The 24,813-nt window shown below is 44.9% G+C and overlaps 1 protein-coding gene across 7 annotated transcripts in view; it reads left to right on the top strand.

Moving 5' to 3' along the window:
* ncoa2 (nuclear receptor coactivator 2) overlaps positions 1-24,813 on the top strand; it is a 109,011-nt gene that overhangs the window by 19,425 nt on the left and 64,773 nt on the right. For all 7 annotated transcript variants that reach the window (XM_076290920.1, XM_076290921.1, XM_076290919.1 and 4 more), the window contains exon 2: positions 6,278-6,358. The gene's annotated coding sequence lies outside the window, so the exon portion shown is untranslated. The remainder of the gene's footprint in view (positions 1-6,277; positions 6,359-24,813) is intronic.

The raw sequence follows: 24,813 nt of genomic DNA, 5'->3' as shown, positions 1-24,813 counted from the left end.
TTAGTGCTTTTGTTCTCTGAAGCTTCTCTAGGTAGAAATGTAAGCCCTGTTGTGTTAGGCAGGCACATTTGACACTCAGATTCTTTTGTTAGTGAACCACTTGGGGAAAAGGCCCTTCTCCAGCTCAAGCCTTCTCCACCTTGAGCCGACGGTTTTTGCTGTGAATGGGTCACGTGTTCTTGGGAATGTTGCCAATTGTTCTGTCGAATGAGTGTGAGATAGCTGAGATTTTTCTCTTGGAGTCCTTTTTGCTTGAATGAGCTTCACGTGGGAAAATAGTTGGACAGATTGGCTGGTTGGTCAGGTGACCAAGGTCAGAGAGCCTCCACACTCGACCGGCAAATCAGTGGAGATCAGTGAAGGCGATGGTGGTGGGCATGTGACCAGGCAGAAAAGGGGGAAGAAAAATGTCTAGGAATTCCCTTGGAAGACAATTGAGAAGACTTGGGACAGGCTTGAGAAGAAACTGCGGAATATTATCTTGTAGATGTAGATTCATGACACAACCCGCTCATCATGGAACAGCTGTCCCCTAACAGGTTCCCAAACTTTTCAAGGCATACATATTAGGGGTGTGAATCTCTCATGTAAAAGACGATACGATTCACATCTAGATACATGGGCACGATTCGATACAAGAAAAGATACATGTTCATAAAAAACGATTCAGTACGATTCGATGCGATGCGATTCGATGCAGTTCGATGCAGTTGAAGAATGGAAAGCATTCTGAAAGATTTTTTATAATTTGCTTAAGGTGCACATTAATTTTATATTATCAATTATCATGGTCATGTCAATTAGGCAAAAACAAATGTGTGAATATGATTATCTAAACTGAGGTTTGTATCATATACTGTATTGAAATGAAAAAAGAATAGTCTACATTTCAGCCAAACAAAGCAGCCAAATACAACATAAAAATACATTTTTATAGACTTTATAGATTTTATAGAGTTATATCTGATTGTTTTCAAAGAGCTGTAGCCTATTGTTGAGGTAAGACAATACCGAAATAAAATAAAACGGTGCTTAAGACAATCTTGGCCTACAAGACAAATAGGCCTACATATCAATGAACTGGGCCTATTTTGTTCCAAGTCTGAGTGAATATGAACAAAATAATAATAATGTGTACATCGTTTTAGCAGCAAGGGCCAAATTGTTCTTTAACATTAAGGAAATCCCTTCATCAAACGTAAGGCTACTCTACAGACTATCGTTGCCGTTTAGGAATGCTATAGTAAGTGTTTAATTTCGCGCTAGATTTTGACAAACAAAAGAGTAAAAACTGTCAAACACCGACAGAGTGCGAGTTGTCACGTGCTTAAGTTGCAGTAGATGTATGGGTAATGAAGTCCTTTGACTACTTTGGGCAATGAGTGTAGCCCAAAACGAACTTCATTACCCACAAATCCGTGCCACGTGTAGTTTCAAAACAGGAAGTGGGATGAACGCGCTGCTTGCAACGTAAATCAGAGTCTGAGCGAGCAGAAAAGGTTATGAACCGATTTGTAACAAGTAAATCGATATAACGACCGGTTTATTTCAGTTTTATTCCGATACGGGGCTTCACATATCGATGTAGCCGTATCTTACACGTTAAAACGGATACCGATACGTATCGGTTAATCTTTACACCCCTAATACAAATGAACACAAACATTTTCAGTTACATTTCATCAATCAATTACTAAATATTTTACCAGATTGGCCCTTCTTGTTATGCTTCATGATTGTTTTTTCAATGAACTAAAACATTACAGGGCATGAACTTCTGCTGGTCATTGGGCCTAGAATACCTCTGTTTTGAAAATACAAATACTCTTTGAAAATATTAAAGCAACTGGCTATGGTTTCTAAGCTACCATGAAAAGCTTTTGACCTCTGATGTGCCCCTATACTTGAACCCTATTTTGAAATAACGGTTTTCACAAGTGTAGTTTTGGAGGCCGAGGAGACTTCAGTTTTGAGTTGGTTTCTCTCCGTCAGACTCACGTGACTGAGACTGAAATCTATGGAATCGTCTGAACGATCACGTAGTGAAAGATGGAGACAGGAGTTTCTCCATGCGTCACACTATATTGATAGTCTCTTGAAACCAGAATTCTAGAATTCGGCCCTACTGGGCCCTGTAGTTTTATTTAAAGGCTTTCGGTCAGTGCCCTTATTTAGTGTGAGATCGAAACTGTGGCACGGTCAATCGGTCATCAAAACTCCCCTGTCTGAACTCACTTAACCCACACACTTGATTCTGTCTTTGGTTGTTCCATGATTGCCTGAGTGAATACATGCCTGGAAACGTTGTGAGCTCTGCACTTTTTTCACACAGCATGATGTCATTTCACTGAAGTCCTTGCATAGCCTAGCTATAGAATCGCTGCTTTTAACTGGTTTTCGACAGTTAGATTCTGTTTAAGGGGCTTTGTAATTTGCAGCAGCTGCTCGAGAATAGACACTCTGCAAGGGAATTCGATATCTAATGATGCCTTCAGCTTTCCTTAATGATTGCACGAATGGTTCCGTGTTTTTTTCCAGGCCTAATTCCGGGATCACGAAGATGATTTAAAACCTTTTTTCCCCTGTCTAATTGCTTGCCGAACGTAATTAAAAAGGCGTACTTCATGTTTCTATCTAATAAGCTGGAGATGGTTCCCCGGGGAACAAGAGTACCCTGCAGACATGTAGAACACTATTAAATTCTTTACCAACCTTTAGATGATTGTCATTCCTACACCCCCACCCCCCAACACACACACATGCGTGCGCGCACACACACACACTTTTTAATGGCAGACTTGCTCCCATTCTCTGCTTCATAATGACCCAGCGAAGAGTTTCCTCTCTATCTATCTATCTCTATCTCTATCTCTATCTCTATCTCTATCTCTATCTCTATCTCTCTCTCTCTCTCTCTCTCTCTCTCTCTCTCTCTCTCTCTCTCTCTCTCTCTCTCTCTCTCTCTCTCTCTCTCTCTCTCTCTCTCTCTCTCTCTCTCCCTCCCCCAGTCCACTCTCCCTCAGTCCTTCTCTCTGTTTTTATCCCTTTCTCTCTCACATATATGCATTGCATCATCACACTTAAAACTGTCACACTGCTTGTTGCCCCACACTTCATTTGGTGGGCGGGGGGGCTGGGCTGGGCTGGTAGTGGATCTTTCACCACAAGATGAGACTCAGCTGTGTGTCGCTGCCTCCCCAATCTCCCCCACTCAACACACCACACCACACCGCACCAGCAGCAGATGTTTGGCAGGCCAGGGTGATGAAACTCTCACTGGCTGCTGGCTGCTCTTGTGTGCCATTGCGCGGTGGCTTCATGAACGTGACGCCTTGGAGGAGAGCGGTCAGGGGGAGGGTCCCCGTGGGCTGGTTTTAAAATAGGGTGAGTGGAGATGTCATTGGCACGTGATTTGAACATGTCATGGTGCATTTTCGAAAGGGAAGGAAGTTAAGCTGCATGTCTTTTACACTCACTCACTCACTCACTCACTCACTCTCAAGGCTGGGTGGGGGCCCCCCCCACCGGTGCTGTCCCCAACAATTCACCTCGCCTATGCCTGTGTGGGATACCCTTGAGACACACTCTCTAGCCAACTGCCAACCCTTCTCTAGGGTGTCCTCACTTGTTACCTCTTACGAGTTGGCAGTAGTTTTATAATAGACTGTGTATTCACTAGAGTGCTTTCTTCTAATGAGTTTTGAACTTTGTGTATGAGAGAGTGAATGAGAGAGAGAGGGAGAACATAGATGTGAGTGAGTATGAATGAGGGAGAGAGAGAGAGAAAGTGTGTGTGTGTGTGTGTGTGTGTGTGTGTGTGTGTGTGTGTGTTCCTCTCTTATCATCAGACTTCTGTCCTGGGTAGAGACGACCACTTAAGGAAATAATCCATCGAGGTCATTCCTCTGTGCATTCCCGTTCCGTCTGCCAGCTCTCTCTCGCTGCCCTCGTTGATGTCGTCAGTCGTCCCCCTCCCCCTCCCACCTCTCTTCTTCCGTGACGCCAGCAACCATTTAAACTTAGCGTTCTTCACAGCATCAGTGTTAAGTAGCGCCTGACACCTTGACTGACGACTGGTTACTCTCTCTTGCACTCCCACATCAGAGTGACCACACATCAGAAGCTGCTTAGAAAGAGGTCACAGGTCTGGCCAAAGATTGCCTTGTGAGGTCAGAGATGTGACCTGAAAAGCATATCCATCTTTTTATTATTGCTTCATTGATTGTTTGGAACTTCTGTTGTTATTTAGTTTGTCAATAGGCTATTTCTGAAGTCTGAAGGGTTGAGAATTGTTCACTCGCTAATATTTGTAGTTGCTGTGGCTAATAATGAATGAAAGCCTGCAGTTCGCTAAATGCTGAAGCGTGAAAGATGGGATTTTCTCATTCTTGCTTTTGCGGTAAGTGACTAGCTGTCACTGACTGGAGTAGTGACCACACGTTATCTCCCCCGCTGTCCCCTGGCAGGCCTGGGAGCGCTCAACCTCTTTCTGTTTGGCCCCCAACCCTGCTGCTGTTGTGGTACACCAAGGGAACGCTGATGGAACACAGCCCTGTCAAGTGTGTGTGTGTGTGTGTCTGTGTGTGTGTCAGAATCAGAGAGAGAGAGAGAGACTAAAACTGAACAGGTCAGCCTAAATTGCACCCCTCAGTTGACCTCCCATCTCCATCTCTCTCTTGCTTTCGATCAGTCCCCTTCTTTATTTTCTTTGCACCCCCCCACCCCCCACCCCCCTCGTTGGCCTGCATTGACCTCAGCTCTGAGCGTGTGTTGGTTATCTGCCTGAAACCGATGCCAAACAACCAGTCGGCTGACGTCAGAGAATGTATGGAGTTCTCAGAGGTGTTTGTTGATCTTAGCCTGCTTTCACCTCAGAGAGAGAGAGAGAGAGAGAATGGTGGTGGGGTTAGAAAGAGAAACCGTGCCATTGGTAGGAAGAACCCACACCTACATTCTATTCTATTATTTGGAATTCTATAATGTCTCACTGGAATGAATTACCTTTCAGCCCTTGGCGGTAATCTGAGGTGTGACATCGTGCACACACAGCTGTTCAGCAAAAAAATATTCCACTTCCTAGATTACTGGAATCTGACTTAACTCATTTGACGGCATACAGAGAAGCTGTCACCCGAGGTCAGTAATGGTTATTATGACCTTGCCTGAGGCATTATGATGGCCTAATGGCAGGTCTGAGTGAATGTCCGCTCAGGAGCTTAACGTCACTGACCTGTCCCAAGTGTGAAGCTGGATGAAGCTGACGAGTTGTGCTTTGGTCCAGCCATACCTCCACCAGCTCCCCATTCAGTCCTCTCACTGGGTGAAAGTTCCCTATAGAGCACCCACCATTCCAGCTCCGGTCAACAGGCCATGTGACCGGAGCTGGAATGCTGCGACATGCTTGATTTTGTATAGATGTTTGTCTGTGTGTGTGCGTGTGTGCGTGTGTGTCGGAGAGGGACTATGGTAGGAGTTGCCTGGTCACATGTTTTGATGTGTTGATCATTGCTGATATGGTTCTATAGGTTTTGTTTACCCATCACCTGATTGGTTGTTCAGCAAGTCCATGACATTCCTAAAGAACTGAGACCTTTTTAGGCCACCGATTTGTGAGCCTTGATTTATGGTCTTTGCATTTGGAGTTAGTTTGTATAGCTTGCTTGATAGTGTAGTATTATTGATGGTGTGTACTATGTTTGATAATACAGTATACTAGTTTGTATGATGTGCTTGATGGTGATACTGATATAATTTGTTTGTTGGGTGTGTGTTTGTTGGGTATACTTGTGCTTTAGTAGCCTGGAAAATCCAGACCCTGATAATCTAGAAAGATTAAGGGTCTGGCAAAGAACAATGTAATGGCCCAACTCGAGGGGCGGCAACAAGCATGCATTTAAAAATCTCACTGCACACAATTGGATAACACTAGACCATGTTTACTCTGAATGATTTCGGACTTCGATGCAAATGGATAACACTACGACCAATGTGTATTGTCCTCCAACGTTACAGCGCTGTCTTCATCAGTTTAGCTGGTTCCCCGGAATGTTGGGGTAAAAGTAACGTGCATCATTGCTCTTTGCCAGACAATTCCATTGTGCTCTTTCGAGAACTCTGGATTTCCAGGGTAGTACTTTAGTGTGCTAATCTCAGTCCTGTGTTTGTGTGTCTGTGTTTGTGTCCTCACAGAGTTGAATCTGGAGGTGTGTTTGTGAGGTTTACCTGTACTGTGTTCTGCTAATCTCCCCTACCTCCCTCTGTGTTTGTGTCCTTCCAGAGATGTGGGTGATGCCAAGGAGTTTCCAGTCGTTCCCCTTGCGCAGAGATGCCCTGAGGTTGTATTTGGACTGATGCCGAGGTGAGTGGACGCCTACATGCAGCTAAACACTCTGGGAGACCCACACAACCATTAAGATGTCATGTAAATAGTTTTTTTTTCCATGGAACCAATGCAGTGTTGATGTGATGTGGCCCCCTGACATGGTCCTCTTGGTGATGTAACATGGCCCACAGTATTGTCCTCTACATCGGTCACGGTCAGCGTTTTTTTTTTTTTTTTGTTATGTTCTCAGAAAGCATGTGTTTTCCTCCACTCTCACTCTATTAGGCTGTTTTCACACTGCCTGCACTGTGTGTGCTGAGCGTCTCCATTTCCATTGATTTCCATTAAAGGCGCGAGCTGCACACGGGCAGCATGAATAACCTGTAAATGTGGCGGGGAAATGATAATCGACAGGTAACATGGTCGCACACACGCACGCACATACACACACATGCACACACACACACACACATACACACATACACATACACATGCGCGCACATGCACGCACACACACACACACACACACACACACACACACATACACGTGCGCACACACACACACACACACACACACACACACACACACACACACACACATCCTCCCTCTCAGGACGGATATTAGAACTCCCGTTCCAAACAGTGTGTGCACATTTTTAAGTGTGAAGAAATACTGACAGGAGGAGTTGTTGTTGTTATTGTTGTTGTTGTCTTGCTTTGTTTGTTTGGCCATTGAATTGCAGTCCAGCTTCTTCATTATCGCTGACTAGGCATTTAAGGGGCAGGGTGCACTGAGATTGGTCAGAGTTACACTGTTCCTCAATGTCCATGCATGGGTAGAGTAGTGTGACACCCTTGACGGGTTATTGTAGGTCGGGGAAGAATGGGAGAAGTTCTACCAACCATTCTAGATTCAGAACTAGGATGAATGGTTCTTTTTAGTGTATAATCTGAAGAGAACATTGTAGGAAAACATTACTGATCCAGCATTTCTCAGATCCAGTTCAAGCAAAGCCTTACAGTGAGTTCTGTTGGTTAGAAGCTTCAGCTGGCAGACTGCCCATGAAAAAAACAAAAGCTCTAATATTATGGTGTTAAAACCCACTCGTGGGTTAATTGGTTGATTTTTGCAAATGATTCCAAATTGTAGTGGTGGTGGAAATGGAAAAACAGCGCAGTTCAGGCTGACCCCTGAGAGTCTAAAGTGTCACTAATGTGCTGCATGTGGGTGGCTGTTGCATCATTTCCTGTTGGCATTTGACTATGCTGTGATAAGAGGAACCATTTTTCCCCCTTTTCTGAGACTTTTATTCACGTTTTAAGTTTTCCTTTTAAACCAGCGTTATCAGAGTGTGTTTATTTTGACACTGTTACGGAACACTGACTAGCTAAAGTAACCATTCAGTGGTGACCTTTTAACATGCTTTGAATGGCAACAAAGTTAATATGTTTTCAGCCTGACAAAAGGCCGAGGCTATGGGTGAGAACAAAGGCTGTGGGTTCAGGACTTTTGTGTGTGTGTGTGTGTGTGTGTGTGTGTGTGTGTGTGTGTGTGTGTGTGTGTGTGTGTGTCAGTCAGAAGGACGCCTCTCTTCTCCCCAGCGTGGACCTCTGCGGCGGCGGCACTCTGTTAGAAGCCCAGAGGAATGCTTCCCTCTCTCAGGCGTGGGTGCGCGCCGGGGCTGCTGCCGCTGCCGGCCGATTGGTGGATCGCCTGCTGGGGGGGTGGAACCGAGGAGGAGTCTCTGAGCCAATAGAGGCCGGGCTGTGGGGGAGGCAGGGGGTGGGGTTGGGATTTGCATTGGTGGTTTGTCAGCTGTCATTAGGAGCAGATGAGGGGGAGGATAAGCTGCTGCAAGTGAGCGCAGGGCCTCCTCAAACAGCTCCTCCTTATGAGGCTCTGTGTTCTTAATGCAGGGGACACACGGACACACACACACACACACACACAGAGTCTTATGGACTGGGCTTTTGTGAGGGTGTGTGTGTGTGTTTGTTTATCTCTCTCTCTCTCTTCCCCTCTCACCTCTGCCCTCCTCTATCTTCCTGTGCCTCTCTCTTCTCGCTGCCTCTCTACATATTACCCTTTTCTCCCATTTCTTAATGTTTTTTTGTAAATATTCTTACCCTGTTTGTCACATTTTTTTGTCTCCACTTGTCTCATTATCTCTCTCTCTCTCTCTCTCTCTCTCTCTCTCGCTCTCTCATTTCTCTCACTCTCTGTCTCTCCCATCTCAGACAGGACAGTACAGTCCATCACACACTGACCCATGTTTCTCGCTGGTCCCTCACTGTGCCATTAGTGAAGAGTGCATGGTGTGCAGTCGCTCAGTGTGACTCTTTGTGCGTGTCTGTGTGAGTGTGTGGGAGAGAGAGAGGTTGGCACTCTGTAACTCATCTTATGGTTACTGGGGTGTCTGTGACAAGAGGAGTAGATGACACACACACACACACTAGAAGAGCTTTGGTGTACAGAACTCTCTGGTCTTTTAGAACTGAACTCCTCAGTCCTCTAGTGCGCAGACCTTAAAAGCCTTAATGATGAGTCGGCTGCCACCGACACAGAGAAAGGAGAAGCGAGTAGACGTGAACATTACCTTGCCTACTCACCTGTTACTCACCTGTTACACACTGCCCCTTAACCCCCACCGTGCTAACACTCCACTCAATCATTAGAAGCTCAGAACTGACCTGAAACCTGTGTGTGTGTGTGTGTGTGTGTGTGTGTGTGTGTGTGTGTGTGTGTGTGTCTCTGCTTGGCCTTCACCAACCTTTTGTACACCAGCAAAACCCCTGCTTCAGTAAGGAGAAGCACAGTATAACTTGCCTAAAGTGTGTGTGTTGCCATGCTGTTGGGTTTTACGGCTGCTTCAACCTGTAATTTGACCCGAGTCTAAGGAAAAAATGCATGTCAATGACCCTTTTCCTCCTGACATACATCTGGCCTGTTGGTTCACACTCATGTAACATATACCTTACATCCATTAAAAGGTAAAAGAGAGGCAGTAGAAATCAGGGTTTGAAGAGATCTGGAATGTAATCCAAGACTGAAGTCTCCTCCGATATTTCTATATGCTTACCCCTGGTAGCACGATTGTATGGTTACAAAAGTACATATTCATGTAGTATGGATATAGATGTGCTAATTGATATAGTATGAATGAAATACAAGTCGTCATGCAGTAAGGCTAAGATGTGCATGTTCATATAATAGATTATCTTGACTAAATTTCAGTAGTAAGACTAATTGGTCAATTTTAAAACAGTCTTAAAACACTAGTGTGTTCTAATCCCATAAGGACTCAGAGGTCATAAGGTAGTGCAAGTCTATTAGAAAGTCACATATGAATATATATGAATAGGCTCTTCTCTCTTAAGAGTCTCATGTCTCCTTCTCACCCCAGGGGGGGTGAAGGAGGAAGAGAGCCATTGATTAACCCCCCATCTCCATATCTGTGTCTAATGTAACGCAGGACGTATTGATAAGGCCCATCCACTCCCAGCCCCATTACCTCTCCTGGTGAAGCTGCCCTATTTATTTATCCGCTGCTGCTTGAGCTCCGCAAGATAAATCACTCGTGCATAGAGCCACGGAAAGGCATTGATAAAAATGAATGAAATGAAGAAAATCCATATTTTTTTGTACCACCCCCCTCCCATATTCTGCCTTCTCTTCCGGGGTGGGGCAAATCTGTCTGAAGTTGCCCCCCCCCCACCCCCCGCCGCTGCCACTTCCTCCCTTAATGCGTTTACTATGCGGTCCCTCCCTATGTCCTGTCCGAGGGGCCGTCGGCGTAAAAGATTCATGAATGTGATCAGCTTTCCGTAAATGGAGGCTCCACATTTCTTCTGTTTTTTCCCCCTCCTGTTGCCATCTGAGGCAGCCTCTTTATAGCCATTATCCCTCTGTAATTGTAGTGGAAAGAGGAGAGGAGAAGATGGCAAGAGTGGTGAGAGGGGGAGACGAGCGTCAAGAGTGATGAAGATGAAGGGAACGCCCCCCCCTCCTCCTCCCACCAGATAAGGGTCTTCTCCACCCGACAGAAATACTGAAGTATTTACTGGGATATTTATAAAAAAAAAATTTTTTTAAATATATGTATTTTTTTAATTATAATTTTATAAAAAAAAACAATAAAAAAGCAATTAGCATATCTATATATATATATATATATATATATATATATATATATATATATATATATATATATATATATATATATATATATATATATAAATATATATATATACACATATACAGTCTATGATATCACCAGATGATATCAATTGACCCCCCTTGGCCTCCACTCTTTAAATGAAGTTATGCGGTCAGTTTGCTAAAGTATGTCTGCACTCTGGGACTACCTTTGACCCGACCAAAGATTTCAACAGGGCTGTCGTATCAGCACCCTGGGCCCACCTTAGCTTTCTGATACTTGTTGGTGGCCAACTTGAGCAGGTGAAAGCGAAAGAGAGAGAGCTTGGAAATGGAGGGGGGGGGGGGGGGGGGTTGGAGTGGAAAACTTTCCCTTCCTCTTTCTTACTCCTCACTTACTTACTCTGTCGCCAGCACAACGCCTTTTTGCCTTTTACTCATGTTTTTTGTTTTTCTCGCCATTTCATCTAGCATCTCTCTCTCCCAATTTGAAATTCAAAAGTGCTTGATGACATGGTATGTCATATAAATTCACTGGTATTCTTACTACTCCCTCTGGTCTTGTCTTTTCTACTCCCTCTTTTCTCTCCTCCTCCTCTCTTCCTTACTCTTCCTGTATATCTCACTCATCTCCCCCTCTCTCTTTCTCCCCCTCTCTCTCTCCCCCTCTCTCTCTCCCTCTCTCTCTCCCATGCCTCCTGTGATTGGATTGCTCTAATTTTTGTTTCCTGTCCTCTTATGCGCTACCAGCTTAGTGGCTCTGGGGTCTCTCTTCCAATAGCAGAGAACACACACACACACACACACACACACACACACACACACACACACACACACGCACACGCACATGCACACGCACACACACACACAGCCACAGAGACGCACACACACAGCCACAGAGACGTGCGCACACACACACACACACACACACACACACACACTCATGCTCACACAGCCACACACACACACACACACACACACAGAATCACACTCACACACACACAGAGCTTTTCCTAGCACAAGACTTCTGCTCCTCTGCCCACTCGTTCTGTGACATGCCGCAACACACTGTACCTCTCCAAGATGCCTCATGTATTGCACTGTTATTGCACAGCTCTATCAGAGGACACCTCCTGGTGCCCCCTCTTAGACTGATTGAGCAGTCACCTTCCCAAAGCTGTTCTTTTTAACAAGGACTCGGCTCCAATTGGTAGTCTTGAACATCATAATTTTAATAAGCAGCGATGCTGTAAAATACCTCATTCTTATCGCACACGAAAATCTCACTCCTCTTGCTCATAATGCACAACTGAATGAACTGAATTCAATAAGCTTTGTAGACATGGCCTTTTAAAGTAAAACAGTTCTGCCTAATCATAAAACTTAGATGTGCATTGATGCATTGAAAATACAGAAACAGGATATCAGATGTGGACACACACACACACACACACACACACACACACACACCCTGATTTGGCACACCCGGCTAATGAAGGCACATCTGGCGCAGTGGCGTGGCCAGGAGGAGTGGGGCTGCAGCAGAAGTGGTGGGCTTTGGCAGTGGCGGACGGCGCTGGACGCTGTGGTAATGGCTTTGTGGGGTTGGTTAATAACGGTCGATGATGGCAGCGCGGTGCTGCGCCTGATGTGTGTCTTGGCCCGTGATGCCACTCTTCCCACCCAAAGAGGAAATTTAATATGCTCGAACATGAGTGAAGATCCTGGCAGGGGTGGTGTGTGAGTGTGAGTGTGTGTGTGTGTGTGTGTGACCCAAGTGCAGTGTTTGTAAAAGAAAGAAAGAGGTAGGGCAGAGGGTGCGGTGCATACATGTGCAAGTGTGTCGGTGTGAGACTTTTTGTACAAGAGACAAAGAGAGAGGAAAGGGAGAGTGTACATGCACTATATGGACAACAGTATTAGGGCACCTAATTTATATGTTTCATTTAGACTCATTGCAACGTGTAAGCTTATAACATCAAGCACCTAGTCATGCAGTCTGCATTCACAAATATCTGTGAAAGAATGCGTCGGTCGGAAAAGCAGCGTGAAATTTGAGAGTGGTACTGTCATATGACGCACACAGCAATGTCCATGAAGACATAGTTGGGTAAGTTTGGTGCGAAAGAACTTGACTGGCCCACACGGAGCCCTGACCGCAACTGTGTGCACGTGTGTGTGTACGTCTGTGTGTGTCCGTTAATATGTGTGTGTGAAGGAGCGAGGGCTAGCTGTACCATTCTCTCTCTCTCTCTCTCTCTCTCTCTCTCTCTCTCTCTCTCTCTCTCTCTCTCTCTCTCTCTCTCTCTCTCTCTCTCTCTCTCTCTCTCTCTCTCTCTCTCTCTCTCCCCCTCCCTCTCTCTCCCTCCCTCTCTCCACAAGGCTACCTTCCAGAGTGTTCCGTCAAAGGCCAGCCACCCTCCTAGAAAAAAGCCCCCTCTAATGGCAGTTGTTGCACAGGACACAGAGTTGGCTGTCTCATAAACACTGGGTGTGTCTTTAGTCGTAATCCCCGACACACACACACATGGCTCATAGCTCAGAAGATTAAAAGTTATGGCTCAAGCAAAGGTTGCTGCAACGTGCTAAGACTGCTATGCTGCTAGTATGCCAGAGTCTAGAAGCAAGAGTGATGGCCTGTGCTAGGAGCTAGCATGATGATGCCCTGTGCTAGGAGCAAGGGTGATGAGCTAGCATGATGGCCTGTGCTAGGAGCAAGGGTGATGAGCTAGCATGATGGCCTGTGCTAGGAGCAAGGGTGATGAGCTAGCATGATGGCCTGTGCTAGTTACAAAAGTGATGGCCTGTGCTAGGAGCTAGCATGATGGTATTTTGCTGCATTTTTCAGGATGTCGCTGAAACTGTCCCAACCCCCCAGCCCGTTTCACTTAGAGTTTGACTGCTGTGGATGGGAAGTTGGATTCCCCATCCTCCTGTTGGTTGGTTATCAGGCTGCTTTGAGGTTGCTTTTACAAGGACAGTGAAGTATTGTGTGTATATGGACGTTGTGTATATTTGTCATGTTTAGGTGTTCTAGACGTTTGATTGTGTCCTGTATTGAGAACCGGCCTTGACAAATGACCGGCTCACGCCATGGGCTTGGTGGAGTTGGCAAGCGGAGCTCTACCCCGTCATTTAGGAAAGGGAGTGAGTCAGGGGCTGCCACACAGATGAAGCCACTAACGAACTGTTGTGATCTGTTGTAAACTAGTGATCTGCTCTCGCACCGCCTGGAATGACCTAACAGCTGAGCTTTATTTGCATGGAGGCTGGACTGAGTGTGTGTGTGTGTGTGTGTGTGTGTGTGTGTGTGTGTGTGTGTGTGTGTGTGTGTGTGTGTGTGTGTGTGTGTGTGTGTGTGTGTGTGTGTGTGTGTGTGTGTGTGTGTGTGTGTGTGTGTGTGTGTGTGTGTGTGTGTGTGTGTGTGTGTGTGTGTGTGTGTGCGTGTGTGTGTGTGTGTGTGTGTGTGTGTGTGTGGTTTCATTTTTGAAACTCCCTCCTGACAATGAAATCTTTCTGAAATGAAAGAAAACAAAACTGTCACCCAAAATGTTATTCACTCAGATTGCTGTGTGTATGTGCGTGCGGCAGCATGTTGTCATCAGCCTTTCCTCACCAGTGTCACATATTAACTCCTGTGAGTCACCGAAGCATCATGGCTGAAAGTTTCAGCCTTCATTTCCCACCAGAGGACAACACTATGACGAGTCCCTTATTTACAGAGCCTTGTGTGGTGGACAGGCCTCAGTTAGTAGACTAGCACCTCTCTCTCTCTTCCCTCTCCCCCTCACTCCCTCTCTCTCTCTCGCTCTCTCTCTCTCTCTCTCTCTGTCTCTGTCTCTGTCTCTGTCTCTCTCTCTCTCTCTGTCTCCCTCTGTGTTTGGCAGTGGGATGTCTCCTTTCCTCGAGAGACAGAAAGTGTAAGGCCTGCAGTCGTGTATGTGTGTGTGGTCACATGTTTGTGTGTTTGTGTCTTAGCTGTACAGCTGTCTAAAAGCAGGATGTCAGGGAGGATGTCCATTCAGAGTGAAAGCAGAAATCGCTGCCCTTGAGGACTGTCCACTTCCGTTGCTGTATAAGAAGCGCGCAGGAGAAAGCCCTCCTAAACACTTACACGGGTTGAGAGTTGTCCAAGGTGTTCACCTAAAATTGGCCTCACACGTTGCTGAGGCTGAACACAAATAAGCCGGTCTGGAAAAGCCATTGATGGAGAGCACTGAAGGGATGCAGTGTTGCGGAGAAGTCCAGAGATTACATCGCATACTTGTTGAAGCCCAGTTCACGTACATCCAATGGGGCGACGCAAAGTGCTTTTCGAGTGTTTAAACAGCAGCTTTATCTTTGAGAAACGCTGTCGTTAAATTGTGCCTGAATCCAGTTGTTGGGATTTTCAAAACTCATTTACAGATTAAAGTTCCTGGTGTTTAATAAGTCAAATGAGACTAGTGAACATGGATTATTATTATTATTATTATTATTATTATTATTATTATTATTATTATTGCAGGTTTTGTCTTTTTAGTTCTGAGTCCGAGCTGTCAATCAATCGGCACAGTGTGATGAAATTATGACCTAGTTGACCCCTGACCTGATCTCTTTTTAGTGATGTGGAATTGATTCACCGTGAGGTAAAGGGGGAGATTAGATTTGCTTTGAAGTGTATCAAAAATCACTCTTTAGTTTAATGCATAGAGAACGCATTAAATGCAACAGGCTGATAAAATGCTTTTTTAATGTCTGAATATTTTGTAGTTCTCCACAATTTCACTGCTTTATTATTTGCCACTCAGACATTAGCAAGGGAAGTGGTGTTGAGCATGTTCATGCTATTGTAACACACAAAGAGGCTCAGTAAGCTGAAATCAAGAGTCTGTGTCTGTGTCTGTGTAGGTCTCTGTGCTTGTGCCCAGCCTCTGTCTCTCCAGCTGCTGATGGCTGCTGAAGTCACAACCTGTGCGTGTGTGATGGGGAGAGAGTAGAGTTTGAGGTGTGTGTGTGTGTGTGTGTCAGTGAAATCAACAGTCTCTAACAGTGCCATGCTGCTGTCTGCTGGAGTCCTGGCCTGTGGATGTGTTAGTCAAGCCCGGTGTGTGTGTGTGTGTGTGTGTGTGTGTGTGTGTGTGTGCGTGTGTGTGTGTGTGTGCGCGTGTGGAGTGCCAGACTGTGGTGTGTGAGGTGGCGCACGCCTTTGGTGGCACGTCCTTTTATTCCTCTCCTCACTGCCATCCTGTCGTCTCCTTTTCTCTGCTCCTCCTTTTCTATCCTCCACTTTTGTCCTCCTCCTCCTTTTCTCCCCTCTCCTCCTCCTCCTCCTCCTTTTCTCCCCTCTCCTCCTCCTCCTCCTCCTCCTCCTCTCCCTGTCCAGATAGCAGACAGCTGGCCTGGGACTGGATGGAGTCGACCTCACCTAGCGCAGATCAGGGCCATGTTGTTTCACAAGCGGCTTCCCTATCTCTGACCCCACCCCTCCTCTCCTCTCCTCCAATCTCCTCTCTCCCTCTGTCCCCTCCTCCTGTCTCATCCCGTAGCTGTTGGAGTGCTGGACTCCACCACCACCACCCTGCTTTGTGTAAATAATTGATGCCCCCTGTGAGCACAGCGCCTACCCCAGGCCCAGGCACAGCCACTGGCCCTGCACCGCGCTGCTCTCTGATGGGCCGGCACTGCGTGGAGCTCCTCGCACTCAGCCTGATAGCCTTCTCTCTTTCTCTCCCTTTCTCTCCCTTTCTCTCTCTCTCTCTCTCTCTCTCTCTCTCTCAATTCAATTTAATTCAATTCAATGCAATTCAATTCAAGGTTGTAACATGTAACATGGAGAATTGCTGTCTTTCTTTCTCTCACTCCCTTTTTCTCTTTTCTCTCTCTTTTCCCTTCTCTCTCTCTCCCTCTCTCTTTCTCCAGCTCTGGCAGGAGTCTAACTGGGTTAGAGTGGTGACTTTTTCACTGCGCTCTACCTCTCTCACTCCTCATGAATAATAGATGTCACAGCCGTGTCAATATACCAATGTTGGCTGGTTTGTGTGTGTGGAGGGGGGTGTTTTTAAACCTCGGCCTTGGGGGGGGGGGGGGGTTGGGGGTTGTCAAAGACAGGTAAGTAATTTTGGGCATTAAGTTGTCAGGCACGACACCATCTCTATTCAGGCCTTGGCACAGGCCACGGAAGATCTGAAATGTATAAAATTGATTCAAATGTTTCTGATAACTCCAGACACAAGAAATGTAAGCCCTGATAATTACAGTGTGTTTTTTGTAGTGATTGCCTCATTGTACATGTGTGTGGGAGAGAAGAGAGAGAGAGTGTGTGCTTCAGCGTAAAGCAGAACTCAAATCTGAGGTTGTGGCTTGCAGTCTGAAGTGCTTTGTGGGTGTTGTGGGTGGTGTTGCTCTTGTGCTGACCTTGTGCTGACCTTGCTGCTGCTCCAGAGTGTGTTAAGGTCATGAGCTCTTGTGTGCACTCGGCGCCTTCTGACCAAGGGGCGTTATCTAACCGCTGGGCTCCAGAGCAATGCCAGCCACAGCCTCGCATCTAAATGCTGGTTCAGCGCTGTCACACACACACAGACACACACACACACACACTCCTTTCTTTCTTTCTCTCGCTCTCTCTGAATAAACTCTCCTGTGTGAGAGCCAGAGCAGGGTGGGGAGTGTGCCGTTTTGAGTGTCTGCTGATCAAATTCAAACTAATCATCATTACCCCAGACAGCACTGACAAGTGTTTTTATTTAAATCGTGTAAATGATGTCCCACTTGAAATGCATTGAAACCACAATGTTTATGAAGATTTCTACATGACTATTTCTTTAGAGGACTTTCTGCTGGTCTTTTTAGTTGGTTAATACACGTGCGTTTGAGAGTGACTGTGTTGTTCGAGGGAGTAGAGGGGGAGTTTTGTCGGTAATTGAAGCGCAGCTCTTATAGCACTAAGGGGGCCAACAGGTGCACCTATGGGTCCTCCCCTCTCCTCTGCAGTGCACATCATAAATGACTCGTTCTGCTTAGAGTCTGCAGTCTTCAGTCCCCTTCAGAAAAGCTCAAGAAGTCTCCTCTCCTCTCCTCCTCCCTGTTAGACTCTTTTTGGGGCCATAAAGCCAAGCGATAGAACCACTGATAAGGCGACTATTGCTTTCATAGACGCAGTGGCGTGCTGCCTCAGCCTGGAGCAAACCGCTATCCGATCTTCAGTTCAGAAAGGAACGCACAGAAAGTTAGTGACTCATTTGTTGTTTTTTTCTTATTATTTAAAAAAGGAAAAAAGAAAAGAAGATACTCATGGTTCAACTCTCTTGATGTGTGGTGACTTAAAACTCCTCTTAACGGTGGCAGTGGGAAAAATCCTCTCCTCTCCTCTGATGGTGTAGTCCAGCCCCCATTAAACATGGCAGTAAAACCCTCTAATTGCCTTTATTTGCCCTAATCTTGTTATTAGCAGTAAGCAAACATTATGGCTGAACAGGCGCCATTTTCATTCTTTTTTCTTTTTTTTAAATGCGCGCTCGCTTCAACAATTACACCTTCAGAGTCCGAGATACTATCGACTCTTCCTGAGAATTCAATTATCGGCAGAGACCCGCGGCAGAACGGGTCACCCAAAATAAATCATATCATTACATCCGCTTTTTTTTCTTTCCACTCTTTCCTCACCTTTTCTTTTCTCTCTCTTTCTTTCTTTCTTTCTTTCTTTCTTTCTTTCTCTCTTTCTCTCTTTCTCTCTCTCTCTCTCTCTCTCTCTCTCTCTCTCTCCCTCTCTCTCTCCCTTATCTCTCTCTCTCAATTCAATTCAAGTGAGCTTTATTAACATGACACATATTTTTGCATTGCCAAAGCAGAACATACATTCAGACATACATTTACATAGAGAATGCTTGGAATACAGTACATGGCAAATAGATACGCATCCAAGATTAACAGACAAACTGGTGTGTGTGTGTGTATGCGTGCGTGCGTGCGGCTGCGTGTATGTATGGTGTTTGTCTGTGTAATTATATGGATAGGTGCCATATAAAAGTAATGATTATTTAATTATTTAATTATTTAACCACTGTCCCTTGCCTTATGGCATTCGGTGATGTATATGGCAGCAAGATTTGCTGTCTGTCCCTGCTGTCCGAGTAAGACTGCCATTATTTCTTGTTCTAGATTTCTGAACCCTGGGATTAGGCTTGTAAGTATGACTTACGTATAGTTGTATATTTCTCACAGTGAAGAAGAAAGTACACCTCAGGCTCAACCTCACCTGTTACACAGTGACCACATATTCTTTGCTCTCTTGGCAACCAGGATTTTCTCAGTCTGCCCTTTTCTATGGCTAGACTGTGGTCACTGAGTCTGTATTTGGTCAGGATCTCTCTCTGCTTTATCTCTCTCTCTCTCTCTCTACACGGTCAGAGGCATCAACACTGTGGAATCAGTCCAGGAAAGGTTTTTTTTGTGTTATCTAAATACCATTCAAAGTCCACCCCCCCCCCTGTGTTTCGCTCTCATGTGTATGTGTTGAGTTTCACAAAAAAGGCAGCACACATATAATCCCTAGTGACTTTCTTGTTCTAATTTTTTTGAGCAGTATATTTAATGTTTTTCTCCATTCTGCTTGCATAGACTGTAGGGTTGGGGGGGGGGGGGGGGGTACATGTATAATTACATAAATAAATGTATACTTTTCTACATAAACTATTAACTATTAAAATATTATGTAGCCTAGGCTATATGGCCTGATTAAAGTGGACAGCTAAGAGACCTACTGACTAGGCTATCGAAGTTTTGTGGAAGATCTGCTCCAAGAAAATCCTCGTAAAAGACGGATAGACAGCCAATCTGAACACTTGTGCACCAACCAGCGGAATATTCCACATTGCCAGCCTTCGATGGGCCTAGCAAAAAAGCTACTTAAGCTATATCGCAGCGGTCATCTCAGTCTGTAACCTCATGCGCTGCGCATCCCACGTTATTAGGCTACCGCAGGGTCGGACTGGGAACAAAATTCGGCCCTGGCAATTTTCTCCTGGACCGGCCCACCACTGGACCGACCCCCCCCCCCCCCGATTCCCCCCATAAATAATAAACACCCCGTATTATGCTTTAGCAACACTTCATAAACTGAACCCAAACATTAAACATTTAGATTTGAGATCTAATCACAATAACACGGGGGTCCGGGGGTGTCTCTCCGGGATTTTTTTAAAATTCTGGTTGCTAATCACACTATTTTAAAGTGATTTGAGAGGGACATGATTCAGGGATAGGCAAGACAGAAAAATATAGGCTACTGAACATGGACGTCGTCATAGTTGACAGAAATTACGTTTTGTGCCAACATGTTGTAGAAACACAACCACAGCCTTAATTTGGTGCAAATCTCCTTTACTTTGGTTATAGTCCGCGATTCACATTAACTGTAGGCTATCACCACAAGTATATAGCCTACTAAACGCTTTTGCCCAAGTTTGTGTGCCGTCATCACATTTTGCAATATTAGGCTACTTTCGTTACTAACCTACCAGTTGATGGCCTACTTTTTACCTGCCTTTTTACCTGCATCGACTCGCGAATCGCGATTGATTGTGCATCTAATGTAATCAGGGTTGGGTCAGATTACTTTGAAATGTAATCCATTACTGACTACAAATTACATGGCAATTTTTGTAATCAGTAACGTAATCAGTTGGATTACCAAAAACATGTAACATAATCTGATTACTTTAGGATTACTTTTAGATTACTTCAATAAATATGTCCCTTAAGTAAAAGACACTACCACTGAATTGATGAAAGAATTCTGTTTCTATTTTTCTCTTTATTATTATGACCGCTGCGCAGCGAAGCGGCGGTCATATAGGTTTAGTCAGAATTCTTTTTTTTTTTTTTTTTTCTTTTTCGCATGCCCAAATTTCCGTCAATGAGTCCCGGGACACTGAAAGACCGGGGTACACGAAACTTGGTGGGCATGTAACCCCACATGGATAGCATGGAACCATCGTTTTTCGTTTTGATCTGTAGCCCCCCCGCTTGACTGGACCCCCGAAAGGAGGGTAGGGCAGACACAGTTTTCTGTGAATATCTCGAAAACCGTAGGGTTTAGGAGGACCATTTTTTTGTATGTTGATCTCAAGGGGCCATGTCAACCCATTAACCACTCATTTCATGTATAGCGCCACCTAGTTAAACACAAAAAAGTAAAAATTAGGTGTTGTAATTGAAGGTATCTGTGACCTAACATAGTCAAAACTGCACAAAATTGGAAGTGTAGGATCATTATTTTGTGGAATTCCGTTCATGGGGGGCCACACAATAAATTAATTTATGTTACTATACACCAACTGGCCTGTAGGTGGCCTGAGACAGTTTTCTGTGAATATCTCGAGAATCGTAGGGCCTAGGAGGTCCACCTTTTTTATGTATGTTGGTCTTAAGGGGGCATGTCAACCCATCCCATTACCACTTATACACAAGATAATGAAAAATGGATATGGATTTTCAATCAAAAGTGAAATAATCCGGGAGTCATGTCCTTTCGTTTTCTTACAGGTTGGGTCGTTGTTGCCCATAACACGCTAGCATTGATGTTTATGCTATGCTATGATCATGCTAATGAATGACGTAATTGGCACGTTTGAAAGGCTTTTTAGAACAATTAAGTGACTTTAAAAAATATAATACTCAACCAAGTGTATTGTCTTTGACCTCCATTCATTCTGGACTCGCCCGTGAGCGCCCCTAGATGCAGTACCACACCGGAAGAGTTCCGAGAGTGAAGGTTCTCCCCTTATTAGACATTCTCTGCTGCAGCCATCCACGCATAGCATCCACGCTTGTTTGTATGCTTCAAGACGCAGATTGATGAGGTCATCATCTGTGCGCCGGTAAACGCTTCAGGAGCGCATAGGCACTATTTGGGTGTAACGCAAGCATTATTTTATCGGTTTTAAGGCAAAAAAAATCCGATAACGATATTAACAGATATTACATTTTTATGCTAATATCGGGCCGATAATATCGGTTGGCCGATATTATCGGACATCTCTAGTTTTGGTGGTTGACATTTTCACCCCATCCCAAAATTGATCACTTAGTCATCATGGATGTGATCATGGATCACTATTCTCCAAACAACTCATCTTAACCTTTATGAGGGCACACCTGGACAATGAATTTAGCTTTCGCTGGATTTTTTTGATCCAGGGATATGGCCTGAGATTGAATGACACCATGTCCATTTCAATTGTGGGGGTGAGAAAATTATATCCTTTGGGATGTTTTTCAACCAGGGGGACCTGGTGACTTTCTCAAAGTAAACGGATTACACTAAAACAAGAGGCTACATTAAGATTAGGAGGAAAAGATCAGGCAGTGTGCCGAGAGACCTGCCCCAATAGTAAATAAGTTAGTAAGTATAGATACTCTTTTGATCCCGTGAGGGAAATTTGGTCTCCCAATCCGTGTGGGAAAACAGAGCACACAGTGAGGTGAAGCACACACCAACCCGGAGCGGTAAGCTGTCTGCTACAGCGGCGCTCGGGGATCAGTGAGGGGTTAGGTGCCTTACTCAAGCCGTGGATGTGGGCATGGGAGAGCAGTGCTCAACCACTCCCCCCGCCCACATTTTTTCTACTGGTCTGGGATCTAACCGGCAAACCCGAAGCTTGTCAAATTAAAAGATAGCTAGGCTATCATAAAAAAGTTGCATTGTTTGCATGATAAAATGTAATCAGGTAATCCCCAACAATGTAACTGTAATCTGATAACACAATTTTTTTTTATTGTAATCTGGGCTGATTATAGTTACTTGATTTTTGTAATCTGATTATGTAATCCAGATTACATGAAATCCGTTACTACCCAACCCTGAATGTAACACTCGGTGGAGAGACTTCCACTTTCCAAGTTTCACTTTCACTGTCGTTGTGAGCTAAAAGGCTAGGCCTACTACAGTATGGGCAATACTTTGAAGTTCCTTTTGAGTAGGATCAGCTCCAAAAATGAATGGATTTTCTTTAACCTGTGCTATACTTTTCCACCAAGTTGTGCGAAAATTGTAGACTACCCGTAGTTTATTTTTATGTTGACAGAACCGCAGCCTACATGGTGCAGTAAATGGAAGCTCTTGGTAGCGCATGCAACTAACGTCTATAAAAACAATATATTTATGGAATAAAACTAGACCTCTGGTTGCTGTTTACGGTTAAACTGTGATGATGTGAACACCAGCCAGCGGAGGGCACCTACTAGGCTACCATGCACTCCTAGGCTATTCCCCACAAACCTAGCGGCTGCTTGGACAAATCAACTTGAGGGGTGGGGCAGGGGGGCGCGATCGTAACACACACTGAACCTGTCATGAAGAGGCTAAATAACGTATTTTTTTTAAATAAAAAAAAAATCCCGGAGGTCACCGGCCCACCGGGCCCGCTTGTACAGATTACCAGTCCGAGCCTGGGCTACCGGCATGTCGACTACGAGGGCAACGGAAAGTGAAAGTAATTGCCCTGCAATCGCACAGTCCAGGCTAAGAAGGCTAAACAACTTTTACAAACGAATCCTGATTACCTCTCTGCTGCTGTCTGGTGGTTTTGCTAAATGCAAATCATGAAATACAAGCCTTACAGTGAGACAGATATCTTCTGATGTAACGATAACGAAAGAAATTGTTTATTTTAACACGGTGGAGAAGGACGCATTTGGCGCTGTGTTTGTAACGCGTCATCCTTCATAAAACCAAAATATTCCCATATAACAGACGTGATTTTCCTTTTAGTCACCTGCAAGTGTAGCCTACTGTACCTCTCTCGACTCACTATCTTCAGCCATCACGACTTATAGCTCCCGTCTCAACACCTAAAACACCACACACCTAAACTGGTAGGGGACGGGCTTCTAGGGCAGCATGACGGCATCGGTTTGGTAACATATGTTGACATTCAGAATGTGAATACACCATAGACTGTATGGCGCACGGCACAGAAAATGTATCAAAATGTATCGAATAGGGTTGTGCCGATGGACGATATCATCGTCCATCGTGATGGTTGACAGGCATCACGATGGAAAGCAACCATCGTGATGCCACGCCCCCACATGCCAGTCACTAATTCTTGCTGTAACAGGCTAAAACATAAAAAAACCTTTCCCTGAAAATGAAATTGAGCCTACTTTAAAGGCTGTCAGCCAAACAGTTATCACGTATTAGTCTACCGTCTTGTAAAATAAAAGACTTACCCTCTTATTCAAATAATTCCTGACTGTGACGGGAATGTGTAGCCTAATTGTCCTTTAGTAGCCTACATGTCTCGCAGGCCTATAGCCTACATTGGACGTAATATGTAGCCTAATGTTTTAGCAGAAAATATAGATTTATTATTGTTAGGCTACGACTAGGACATTCTAGCGCTCAAATATTTTTGCGAGGCTACAGCGAGCGCCAAATGCGTCCTTCTTCTCTGTGTTAAAATAAACCATTTCTTTCGTTAATTATAGGATCAGAAGGTAGCCTATCCGTCTTTCACTGTAAGGCTTGTATTTCATGCATTTAGCAAAAGTCCCAGACAGCAGCGGAGTGGTAATCGGGATTCGTTATTTGTAAAAGTGTTTTTACTTCGCCCTCCTATAGCCTGGACTGCGCGATTGCAGCCCTTTACTTTCACTTCCCGCCGCCCTTATAGTCAGCATAGACGGTAGCCTGATAACGTGGGATGCTGCATAGTACTAATATTTTAAATGAGTGACTACGATAGTAGTCTTCAGTAGCTTTTTTGCTGGGTCCAGCGAAGTCTGTCAATGTGTAATATTCCGCTGGTTGGTGCACACGCAAGTGTTCAGATTGATTGTCTATCCGTCTTTCACAACAATTTTCTTGGATTATCAGTATGTCTCTCTTAGCTGTCCACTTTCATCAGGCCGTATAGCCTATATAATAGCATTTTTTTTATTTTTATGTAGAACATTATAAATGTATTTCTGTACAGACATACCTATAGGCTGTTTACTACACGAAACCCCCCCCCCCCGCCCCCGACGATATCATCGTCCATCACAATGTTTTACTGTACACATCGTCAAATGCCAATTTAGGCGACATCGCCCAACCCTAGTATCGAAAATTAGGTAATCTTTGCGGTATGTCCATCGCAAGCGTTGATATCGCGATAACGATAGATTTTAGATATATCGTCCAGCCCTAGTGCGTGTTATGCTAAGTATGTGTAGCCTATTAGTTAGTCAGCCCGCTTTATGTGCGTCTTTATTCCTGCTGTCGGACTTTCTCCTGGGGAGCGGGTGGAATGGCAGCTGGCGGCCGTCACTGCTAGCTTCCTGTGCTAATCCCCTGGCAAGCGTCTGACTG

Source organism: Alosa pseudoharengus, unplaced genomic scaffold (assembly GCF_046254945.1).
Source record: "Alosa pseudoharengus isolate Yale_2024_CS ecotype anadromous, Long Island Sound unplaced genomic scaffold, YU_APseudo_1.1 YU_APseudo_1.1_scf_18, whole genome shotgun sequence".
Classification (NCBI taxonomy): Eukaryota; Metazoa; Chordata; class Actinopteri; order Clupeiformes; family Clupeidae; genus Alosa; species Alosa pseudoharengus.
Note: the sequence above shows the minus strand (reverse complement) of the source record. Positions and strands in the feature narration are given on the sequence as shown.